The 12,423-nt window shown below is 35.8% G+C and overlaps 1 protein-coding gene across 1 annotated transcript in view; it reads left to right on the plus strand.

Moving 5' to 3' along the window:
• The first annotated feature begins 420 nt into the window (after window positions 1-420).
• LOC107093177 (CMP-N-acetylneuraminate-beta-galactosamide-alpha-2,3-sialyltransferase 2-like) overlaps window positions 421-12,423 on the plus strand; it is a 24,243-nt gene continuing 12,240 nt past the window's right edge. The window contains exon 1 of the mRNA XM_015388043.1: window positions 421-526. The gene's annotated coding sequence lies outside the window, so the exon portion shown is untranslated. The remainder of the gene's footprint in view (window positions 527-12,423) is intronic.

The following is a 12,423-nucleotide window of genomic DNA, read 5'->3' on the forward strand; positions in this document are numbered from 1 at the left end:
TATATATATATACAACAAACCACACATAATATATGTGCATATAAATATATACACATATAACTCTTCAATATATATATATATATATATATATGTATAACTATAAATCCAGAAAGTGATAAATCTTTAAAGTGATAAAGAATTGTGAGAAGAAGTCAGAATTCTGAGATTAAAGTCAGAATTCTGACTTTTTTTCTCATACTGAAATAAAATTTAAAAATCAGTTTTTTTTCAGTGGCCCTAATCCTCTTCCGTACTCTTCCGTATTAAACCGAACAAATAATGGTGCAGGATATTTTTCAAAGCACAAATCATGTGAGAATTAAAAACATTTAGTGTTGGTATAATACACAGTGTTGCGCAACACTGCTTTTGGAGAGGTCTAGAGCTGATAGGGGCGCTGATAATAAATAAACTGGTCTCCCCGGGTGGGCGGAGCCTCTGCTCTGCATCATAAGCCATCAGCACAGCGGTTCTCAAAGAGACCTAAACCCTCCGGCCTGCTCCGCTACTTCTCCTGTTGCTACACGTAAGTTTCTCCTTCTGCTTTATTTCGAAGCAAGTTTTCATGAATCTTAATTGCTGTTTTGTTCAGATCTGAAAACAGTCAGAACCCGAACCCAGCTGCTGGTTTTTACTTTGTCGCAGTGTGATGGTGACTCAGGCGATAACTTCCGACTAAGTTTTTTTTTTTCTTTCTTTCTTATGTTATCTTCCTATCTTCGCTCTTTTGGGTGGAGCTTTTCTCTTTTTAAAGTTTTGTTCGTTTTTGGGACCAGAGTAAAAGGAGCATGTGAGAGCGACGAGGGAAAAAAAAGTACTGAGCAAACGATAATTGATTTGAGGACAAGAAAATACTTTGAGACTTTTTGTCTCTTTATTAACCGATCTGTCTGTCAAACCTCTGTTTTAGGGTCCTAAGCTTTAGTACTGCAGTTCGCAGTGGGCCTTTGCTGTTTCGGGTATACTATTTTTGGTATATTTAAAAAAACAAACAAACAAAAAAACAAGTCTGTTTATTTAACATACAGGTGCATCTTAAGAAATTACAATATTCCACAAATAATTTATTTAATTGTCATACTTCCATTCAAAATGTGGGGAAAAAATGATTTTGATTTAATTAAAAGTTTTAAATCTTCTTGGAAAAGTGTTACTGCAAATATATATAGGTTGCATTGATTACAGGCTTCTGGCTGATTATTCTGATTTTCACCGATAGAGATTTATTTCCAAACTGACACTGCCAGTTTTTAATATCACAAGACACTAAATATATCAAACTTATCTTACTGAAAATACATGAATCACCACCTGTGAAACCATTAAAACTTCTGAAATAACTTCTCTCAAGCATAAGTATTGGCTGATCACAGATCTTTAAAAATGTATAAAATCGAGGCTGATTAATAAGCAGTCAAATATAAATATATATATATATATATATATATATAGATAAAATACAACAAACCCCTCCTGAAAGTCTTTCTTAAAGAAAAGGGTTTTATCTAAGGCTAAGTTCACACCGCAGCCTGAAGAGACCCAAATCAGATTTTTTCTTTTTTTGCCCATATAGGACCTGGATCTGATATTTTCATGACAGTCTGAACAACACAGATTCGATTTTTTTCCAACGCGACCCAGGCCGCCCGACTATGTGGTCCTAAATCCGATACGAGTCTGATCTTTTCAAATTGTGTCTGAACAGCCAGGTCGCATCCATCCCACCTGAATGTCATTTATATCCGACAGTGATCACTCTTCTGCTTCTTGCTATGCAGAAGTGGCAAGAAAAAAAAAACAAAAATGGTGGATAACAATACAGGGAGTAGTAATGATGTTTAACCATCGTGGAAAGATTGAGTTTTAATGTTGGGAAAGATTGCTAGATGTTCCCCAGCACTACCATCCATGTTTACTTCTGTAAACACTGAGCATGCATGCTTGTGATGTCATTGCGTCCTCTACTGCGGATGCGGGACACTTGGTTTGTAAGAATGCAGTTCACACAGGAGATCACATACAAGTCGCATATATTTGGAAATGTGAACAGCAATGCAAAAAAATCGGATTTCACAAAAAACATCGGAATTGAGCATCAAGGCCTGCAGTGTGAATATAGCCTAAATGTATTAATGGAAAGTTAAATGGAGGCAACAACTGTGTCAGGAAAGGGGCATAATCAACAGTTGTTGACTTCCGTTTATTTAGCACCACTTCACATTCAATCAGAATCAAGTTTATTGCCAAGTAGGTTTGCACTTACAAGGAATTTGACTTGGTGTTGATGGTGCAGACTAATTAGATATATATACAGAATACGGTATCTATAGTTATATACAATATGATATATACAATATATAGCTATATACAAAGTGGACTGTGTGTTAATGTAACATAGGAGGTCTGGAGATGCTACGTTGGTGTAGCTTGTAGATCCTGAACCAGGGAGGGAGCGAGGCAGCGTTTCTGGGCCTTGTTGATAAGGCTGGTAGCGGATGGGAGGAAACTGTTATTGAGGCATGAAGTTTTGGTGCCGATGGACGGCAGCTTACTACCAGAGGGAGGTGAATGAAATAGTTTGTGGCTCGGGTGCGAGGGATCAGCAACAACTTTCCCTGCACGCCTCAGAGTCCTGGAGGTGTACAGATCCTGGAGAGATGGAAAAATGCAGCCAATTACCTTCTCTGCAGACCGGATGACACGCTGCAGTCTGCCCTTGTCCTTGGCAGTGGCTCCAGCATACCAGATGGTAATGGAGAAGATGAGGACGGTCTCAATGATGGACGAGTAGAGCAGCACCATCATTGTCCTAAAAAAAATCCAAATGCAGTCCACACAAACGGATAGATTTAAATTCATTTAGAGAAGTTTAATCCTAGTTACTAAGCAACACAGTCAGCATATTTTACTGGGTTTTGAACATGAAACTTGGCAGATTGCATCCAATTATTGATTTTTGCAACAATCCATCCTCCCAGGAAAGTACATGGCCATCAAGGACAGACTACTTGCTTCATTTCCATTGTCTGTCAGATCAATCATGAAGTAGAGAGAAGTTCAGAGGTGTTTAATAGTAACTGGGGCTAACTTAATACCTCAGCAGTGCCATAGACTTGCTGCAACATCGAACTGATGCAGTGTTTCATACCAAAGGAGCCTCAGTAGAAGATTGCAGGCGTGTACTCTATAGCACATAATTATAGTTTTCAGTAGGCTGATACTTCTGATTTATGGCATCTTATGTCACTCTGTCATTTTCTTTGGCGATCTGCAAGCCAAAATCAGTAAAATTAATAGAAATAATAGCTTCACCAGTGAATCTATTCAACATACATGTGATAGATTTTAAAATTAGCTACCCAGATTGATTTTACTGTGATATTTTGATTTATTGGGATGCTTAACTTTGCTTTCAAGGCAACAAGTGGTTCATGATTCCTGGTGGTTTGTTTAGAATAGGGTAGATTTTTTTTTTTTATGTGTGTGTGTTTTAGCAGCAAAAAAAGACAAATATGTTCGCGCTCTCAAAATATTATGAGATAACAGTTTTCCTAATTTCTCAAAGGCTTAAAAGGAAAGTTTATGCCTCTCCAGATCTGATGGTTGTGACCTTTCACCTGACAAAGAGCCTAAGAATAGCGATTACCCAACACATCTGAAACCATTGGAATCTGTGGGGAAAACTTACAGTTTGCAAATATTCCAGCAGACCACAGAGACTGGCCAACCTCAGGTCTTCTTTTAGCTCTGTGATTGACAGAAATATGTAGTTACACACTGTTCTGCTCTTTACATGGCGATGGCTAAGTATAGTCAGTCAGGTTAAGATTTTTTAGACTTATTCCTTGAAGAGATCATCTTACTCAAAGTAAGATCACACAAGATCAAAACAAGAAATAAAGTGCCTCTATTGAAGTCTGTTCATTTCAGATATGATGTATTATAGGGCTGCGTATTTTCGCCAAAGTCCTGAATCGATTTGATTTTGATTCATAAAGTTCTAAATCGATTAAGTTTGATCTAATGATAATCTATTTTTACAATAATAAAAGCGGTTAAACTGTGTTTCAAAATAGTCATGTATTTTATTTTTTCCTGTCATAGTAAAAACAAAGTGCAAACTTGTAAATCGGACAGTTTAAACTTGAGATGTAAACAAAAATGTCTCAAAAGTGCAAACTTGCTTGTGAAAAGGGAAAAAGTGAAGCCTCATTTGAGCAAGCAGATGTAACACGGCGGGGACACAGCAGACATGCATGAGCTGCATTATCGTCACTGCACAAACCATATTTGCATATTTGTCTGTAGCAACTACAGGGTGTTTGCTGGTCAGCCTCCATTGGCTATATTTGCAGCTGTCTGGCTTGAAGTCATCTTCAGTGCATCTTTCCTGCTCATTTGAATGTGAAAATCATGCGCACCACTATAAAACTAATCGATCTCATTCCCTAGACATCGACTTTGCAAAAATGTAAAGGAATTGATTCAAAATCGACTAAATCTATCTTTTTACCCAGCCCCAATGTATTATCTTAACCAATGCAATAAAACCTTGAAGCTTTCATTTTAATGATCAATTTATTTAACTCCAAGGTTTTACAAAGATGATGGCTTATTTCATCTGTATTTCTCCACTTATAGCCTCTTGCTGTTGTATTTTTGCTCTTTGTTTAAGAAATGAACTTTATATTCGGCAGGCAATGTTTTTTTATTTTTTGTTAGTTTTTTTATAAAACCGTTGCAATCAACAGTAGTTGATCTTTTAGGAAAATATGAGTAGAAAATTATTGAGAGAGGCCACATTTATTATGTGGCCAAGCTTTCATTTGAAAGGCACCTGAATGGAAAAGAAACTGGATATTTTTAGACAGTTTGAGAAGGGATGATGTGTCTTTTTGAAAAAGTTTTGTTTAGGTTTTGTTATCTTTCTTTTTCTCTGCTTTTTATGGCTTTCTATGCGTTTTGTGATGCTGGAAACTATTCTAAATGTTGTTTAAACGTCTTAAGAACCTACAAGGTATCTAAAAACAGCTCATACAGATGGTGAGCTGCATATTTTTCAGACAGCAATAACTCTTGAATTTTAACGTTTCGTATTCATAAAAAATGTTTTTACTTTTAACTAAGGAAAGAATTACCGGATACAAATTAAAACATTTTTTCCTAGGGCTGATGGATTATATTTGACATCAGTGTAACCAATCCCTGGTATTTGCTGACTTTGTTGTTTGAAATGTCAATGTTTCAAATTTTTGTTGCTTTTTCAGTGGTTTATGTCACAAAAAAGCCAAAGCTCCTTTTCATTGCCAATGCAAGCGGTCACTGGTTGAGCTCCAGATTCTCCTCCTTACATGTTTTCCCAACAGTTGTGAGATTTGAATCTTACATCCCAAGATATGGCTCCCAAGATATGGCTGCTGAATACACTAATGAATCAGCAAATGCTTGAATGTTTCGTGCAAAAATATCAGCTGGCTGATGTGTAGTTCTATATCTAAAGGAGAAATTAAGGCTTTTATTCAGTTGTGTTTAAAAATAATAATAATGATGTAAAGAGCTTCTGTATGAAACAAAATAATCATCTTTTTGCCACCGTTTTTGGTTTCAGTGTGCTGTGTGGAGCGTTGCTCATGCACGACCAAAAACAATGTTCTTTTAAGGTAGATAAGTTTGCATTCTTTCAGGTTTAAACTTTGTTTTTTTCAGGCTGTGATAAAATAAAATGGCATGGTCATAAAATTTGTCATGAATGCCTTACATTTAAAAGGTATATGTTGTTGTTTTTAACATGCAGTCATGGAAAACTTTTTATTTTCTTTGCTGTGTGCATTATTTTATGCAGGGAAAGGGGAAAAAAAGACTTTAGAAAACAAACATAAGGAAAATAGGTCATGGCGGTGTAGGTTTGGGGGTCACATCATTTTGTCCATGACGGTTATTTTGACTGGACAAAGACTTTTCCATAAAGCAGTGACTGAGAGCCCAACAGCATGTTTAGTCCATCATCCTACAAGTTGAAAAATGTGTTAGCCAGCTGCCAAGAGCAACGTGAAAGTCCCAGGGAGCTCACTCGGAGCAACTGGATAATTCCCAAGAGCTACATCTCAGACTCGACAGGCAGCTGTTAAACATTCAGGCACATGGCAGTGCAACTAAGGGGGGGAAAGGGGAAAAATGCTTGTATAGTCAGAAGAACAGTTCTTTCATTTTTAGAGGAAAAAAAATGTCACAACCTACTTTGATATGTATAGTTTTGTCCTTGCAAGAAGCAGAAAAAAAATCTTAATTACTCCACATTTGTTGCTAGAAGATACAGGCTGGAGAAAAGGCACAAGGGAAATCAGGGTTTTTATTTTTGAAAAATCACTTAGCTGTTGGCAAAGATTTTGCATGTTTTTTCTGTGGTTAATTTGTTTAACAGGAAGTCAATCAGGATATCTGCTTCAACATAAACTGTTTTGTGTGGACCTTTTCCATTGTAAGATGAAAAAGACAGAAAACATTCATAGACTGGTTATTTAAAAACTGCATGATTGCTGAATATTTCTTGGCATGTCAAATTCTGTCGGTATATTTTTCCCATTCTATTATTTTCACTGTATTTTTTTTTTAAGTGGCACTCATTTAGTTACTTAAAGACAGTTTAGTCTGTAGTACTCTTTAGTAATTTCCCAGTGCATGTATTTAAAGGTTTTGTGTCGGATGTGTGGGTCTGAAACAGGGCACTGAAAACACTTAATGTAATTATAGATGGAGGCAGGTTGTGTGATCTGAGTCAGTACGTAGGCAGATGTAATTATAGATGCCTTCCTTCAATCTTCATTACAGAAACTGGTTGTTCAGACCCACTGTCTGCTTCCACTCTGGTCATTTCTTTGGCCCACGACAACAGATCATACTCAGAAGTGTTGCAGGTTCAAAAAGGTCAGGATGCTAGTAAATTACCATCTGGATATTATATTCTATATAGCTCCACCCCACTCGGTCTGCTTTGCAAGCGTTTTCATTAGCAGTTTTATCGTCCCAGTACTTTTTTTTTTTTTTTTTAAGACTTCCTTGAGAGCAGGAGTAAGTAGACCTGCTGCTTACTGATTGGCTGTGTGTGTGGAGCGCTGTATATCTGCAACAACTTAATGAGGAGAAATGAGAAGGTACGGCTGAGGAGGTAGAGACAAAACGAGGCACAGATTTTACTGCATGAGAAACCTGAGCAACTGCAGAAATGACTAAAAGCACTGGAACAGGTCAAACCAAAATCCCCCATGTGAAGGTGAACACTACTTTGTGTGTTTAGATTAGGGCTGAACTATTTTGCAAAGTCAAAGTTGCGTTGTTTTTTGTTTTTTCCAAACAATATTGTGATTTTTGCGTTTTTTTTCCTTTCTACAAACCACATGCTTGTAGATGTTTTGCTCCAGGGTCTTTGTGATTTTGCAAGCTTGCTTCTCCATTGTTTTAGGACTTTACTGTTAACGTTGTTTGGGAAAGTGCTTACTTTTACTTTCATGCATGGATCTGATTGCTAGCTGCAACTCTATCTCACTTTTTGTGTGGTGGAAAGTAAAAAAGTACATTAACTTGATTACTGTACTTAAATACTTTTTTGAGTATCTTTACTTAAGTATTTTTTTGGGGGCGGTACTCATAACTTTCACTTCACTACATTTTGAAGTCAAATATTGTTCTACTCGACTACGTTTTGAGGAACCTGTTAGTTTCTTGTTCCTTTTGGCTCAGCTTAGTTTTGTAATCAACTGTTGCTGTTTTTCTTTTTTTTCTTTCTTGTAATTTCAACATGGAAGATGGCAGCCATTAGGACTGAATTTGGACACCAAGAGATTTGCGACTTGAGAAATTCAGTCAGTAATGTAATACTTTAACTTATGTAACTGTTTGAGTGAGTAGCTTTTACTTGAAGTTTAGTAAAAGTATTAATATTCATAGTCAAATTTTACTCAAGTACCACTTTTTAGTACTTCATCCACCACTGGAGGAAGCAAACCCACCTTAAGCATATTACCGCCACCTAAAATGTTGAAGTGTGAAATTTAGTGTTTTAATGTAATATGACTAAAACTGAGCACCTCTGTGATTTAAAATTTGTGTTTTGTGAAATTGTGATTATGTAGCAAATTTTATTAATTGCCCAGCCATAGTGTAGGTGCAATATTTTTCACACGGTTATCCATTTTATCCCACTCTACATCATTGAGGTTCTTTATTACTGGCTAACTGCATTTGATATTCATGGAATAAATTTGTAAGCAAACCCATATTTTTGTTTTGGAAATTATTTTCTTCAGGTAATTTGACTTCAGAACCAGATTTTGATGCTGCCACCACAGGTCAAGTGATGCAATGTTTCTAGGTAATTTTGACTCTCAAGCATTTTTATTTTCTCACTGCTAATTGCTCCACAGTCGCTTTATCTGACCATAAGACTTTTTCTCCAGTAGGGTGATTTAATCGTCTATTTTGGCAGCTGCAAATTTATGTGGAACTCAAGAGAGTTATCGGTAAAATGTATAGATTTTCAGATTTTTAGAAACTTGAATAAAATGAGGTGCTTGAAAGCAAAAAGAAAAAAATCCTTGAAACCATAATAAATAGGTTTATGAGGCTTGCTATAATGTTCTCAAAATGTGAATTCTGTCGTATTGAAACTCTGAAACAAAGACCATATCTGTGAACCCATTTTTTTTTTTTTTTTTTACCAGTTTATATTAAAAAAAATTTAAAAAATCTACCATCATAACCAAATCTTTAAATATCCAACAACAATTATGATATAAGCATTTTATGGCTACAAAAAGTAGGGATGCCCTTGAATAACGTTTGTTTCTAATGCGATAAAAGTATTGGACTTTTAGTATTGACCAATACAAATATTGACCTGATCAGAAAAAATCATATACGGCTGCAACTTATGATTATTTTTCTAGTTTATTAATCTGTCAAGAAATTATTGTCAATTAACTTTACTGTATTTTCAGATAGAAAAAGGTGCCATAAGGGTTTTATGCAGTATTTAAAATGGCTGAAAGCTAAAACTAGGCCAGGAGTTCTTGATAGAACAAGATTAAAGAAAAAGAATAAATAAATAAATAAAGTTTTTCTGCATAATATTTAGGCTGTTTATATTTCAGCATAGTTGCTCTGAGTGTATTTCTCTTTCTGTTAATGGCTTCTGTTAGAGTCAGTAAAATCTGCAGTTAACCATCCTATGGTTAATTGTTTCAGCCCTAGAATCATACAGACTTTTATTTCTTATTTTGTAAAAAAAAATAAAAAAATAAAAAAGGCTTGATTGACTGAGATTAAACATGAAACAAGATTCAACAACAACGAGAGCAACTGAGTCATTTACCATTAACCAATACATAAACTTTAAATAAAACTGGAGCTTTTATTTTGGAGATTTTAGATACATGCTGATTTTTATTCTGATAATTCTTTGGACTTTTATTTGGTTGATATCGGACTTATTTCAAATATAAATTTTTGATCAAGAAATCCTTAACAAAAAGCATTTCTGTCCAAATGTTAGTGGGGGTGTATCTCATTATGTATGTTTGTGTAATTTAGACCTTTGTAGAACCACTAGATTACATTCTATTGTAAGATATTATTTTAAGTTGTGTGCTTTGTTTTCACTCCAGTCTCAAAACTTTCTATTTTAGTTTAAGGGCATAAGCCCCTTTAGAACAAATTATCTCATTTTCAAAGCAGGCCTTAAAAAGAAGAAAGAAAAAACTGACAAGATAAGCATGTGACTATGTTGTATTGAAACAGGAAATATGGAGATGGTTTATTTATTCGTCTTTCTTTTGAAATAATGTTAAAGTTGTTTGATTCTTATGCTTTCTGTCTGAGCCTGAGCTTCTGATTGGCTGTATTTGTATTGTCATTTCAGGAAAGGCTGCTTCATGATAGCAAAGATTTGCAGAAGCACTTTACTTAACTTTGCATATTACAAAGCAGGATGTGAGTCTCATTCTCTTGATACAAGCTGAGGCTCGGTGTGTTTGGTTGTGTCAGCTGCTGTGTTATATGCATTTGCATTTCTTTCACAGGTATAATATCGTGTCTTTTATTTTACTTTTCATAGTTTAAATTGAAACGGCTAATTGTATACTGAGAAACTTGGACTTTTTTTTTTTTTTTTACATGGCTGATAGTAATGTAAATAAAAGGGGGATATTCTGTCTTTAGTCACATGTGGCATGTTTCTTGTAGACCAGAAAATGTCATTTAAATCAGATTGTAGCACACAGGAACTGAAGAGGTCTCTGTGGTCTGTCTTCCATGAAAGGTCAGCACTATCGGCTAACTTTACTAATGGCCTAAAGCACAGACTGAGTCAAATTTCCCTTGGTGCAAAGAGCAGAGCTTACTTATTTTTTCTGGTCAAGCATTTCGGAAAGTACTGTTGGGGTTGCAAAATAAGGACCTTCTTTTTAGCTATATCAATAATTACCAACCAAGGCATCAAACATCAAATGCTTACCCTACAATAACTCCAGAATGGCAGACGGAAGGATTTTTTTTTTTTTTTTTTTTACTTTCAAGCAACTTCTTAGAGTTGTGACAGTCTGCAAACTTTCCTTTTTAACTGCAGTTTTGTTTTGGGGTTGTTTTTTCCTGCTACACTTTATGATACTTGAGGGTGTTGAGAGTTTGGTATTCTTTTAGATTCTTGATTTATTTGAGTTTTTCTTTCTTTTGTATCATTAAAGTTTATTCATTGGATACAGCCCTTTTAAACCATACTCTAAGGAGCAATAAATAAAATGAAGAAGGGGAAAAAAAACAGCAACCATCTGAGCTCATCATTTATTTTCACACCTCAAACTAATTAAAAGGAGTTTGAATCTTCATGTGAAGGGTTACATTACTCTTCCTCTGTGCAGTTGCTGTTTTCCAGCTGCTTACTTCACTCCATAAGTAGAGCAGCTGCTTTCTATTGCAACAGGAAAATGGAAGAGTAAGGCCATGGAAAAAGAAAGGAAGTGTGACGTCACTCAGTTTTCTTAGCGCAGCAAACCATGTGACCTCTAACCCTGACGCCTCTACCCTCAACCCCCCCGATTCTGAAATAACATTCTGACTCAGCTGACAGTCATTATGACTCCCCTGTTATTTCAGTTATGTCTGCCTGGTGCCTTTACAGGCTTCCTATTACACCAGTGAGAGCAACTCTTTACTGCTTTGAAAGCTCAGGGCAAAGAAAGTTGACTTGTGGCTGCAGAATATTGAGTGAATTTCCTCATGTGTTTGAGGGACCTGCTTTGGCATCAGATTGAGGTAAAGATGATGTTGAGATTACAGATCCACACTGTCAGACTTTATATTAAATGCTGCATTTAGAACAGAGACTCAGGATCTGTATTTTTTTTTTTTTTTTTTTTTTTTTTTTTTTTAAGTTAAATGCAGGTCTGATGAAAACTTCTGAGCCAGTCTCTAGGTTTATAGAGGGCCTTAAAAGGTTTAAAACTCCATAATACTCAATTTCATAGCTTTTTCTATTTATATTTATTGTTTTTGGTCATTTACTCCACATGCTGTAAACCTTTCTGGGGAAACTGGCTATAAATTAAGGTTTGATTAAACCACAGAGCTCTGAGTACAGGGCAGTAAGCAGCCCCATTAGAAGGAATTTAAAGCCAGACATTCAACCTTATGGTGAACTCCTGCAAACAAATCACTAATCCTGTTAATATCCAACAGGAATCCAAATCTTTCCCATTAGGTATTAACTGTCTCCTCCTTGGTCATGAAAAGAGTATATTTTAAAAGGATTTCTTTCAATAAAGCATTGATTCTTCTACCCTGCACAGAAATAAATGCTCTACATCAGAATAAAATCTTTATTTGAAGGTATAGGAGTTGGTTAACCTATAGTGGTAAAGGAGAAAGTCACATTTCAAATCTTTGGGGGGAAAAATGGATTTACTGTCATTTTCGGACTATTAGCTGCACCAGACTATAAGCCGCAGGTTTTTTATGTTTAATGTTCGTCTTTCTCGCTGTCGTTCTGTCTCATACCACTCGCGGTAGAAGTCTGCTTCCGGAGGACCTCTGCATTCCCCTGCGCGCGGCTACCGTACTTGCGTGTTGAAGCAAATATGACGTCAACATGGTGGATGGTAAAATCCATAGATTTAGGTATTACGCTAGTAGCCGTTAGCTGTAAAAGTCATATAAGTTATATAAGCCGCAAGGTCGAAAAATGGGGAAAAAGTCGTGGCTTATAGTCTGAAAATTACGGTAGTTATGTTTGGCTAATTCAAAGATTTCAATAAGTTCTAAAAGCTACTGGAAGGTTTAAGTTTCTCTGTTCAATTCCTATGGCTCTAAAAAGCTTCTTAAAACATATAGAATTAAACTTTCTAAGACTTGCAGATTCTTTAAGTTGAACAAATC

The sequence above is a fragment of the Cyprinodon variegatus genome, unplaced genomic scaffold, assembly GCF_000732505.1.
Source record: "Cyprinodon variegatus isolate N-32 unplaced genomic scaffold, C_variegatus-1.0 Scaffold411, whole genome shotgun sequence".
Taxonomy (NCBI): domain Eukaryota; kingdom Metazoa; phylum Chordata; class Actinopteri; order Cyprinodontiformes; family Cyprinodontidae; genus Cyprinodon; species Cyprinodon variegatus.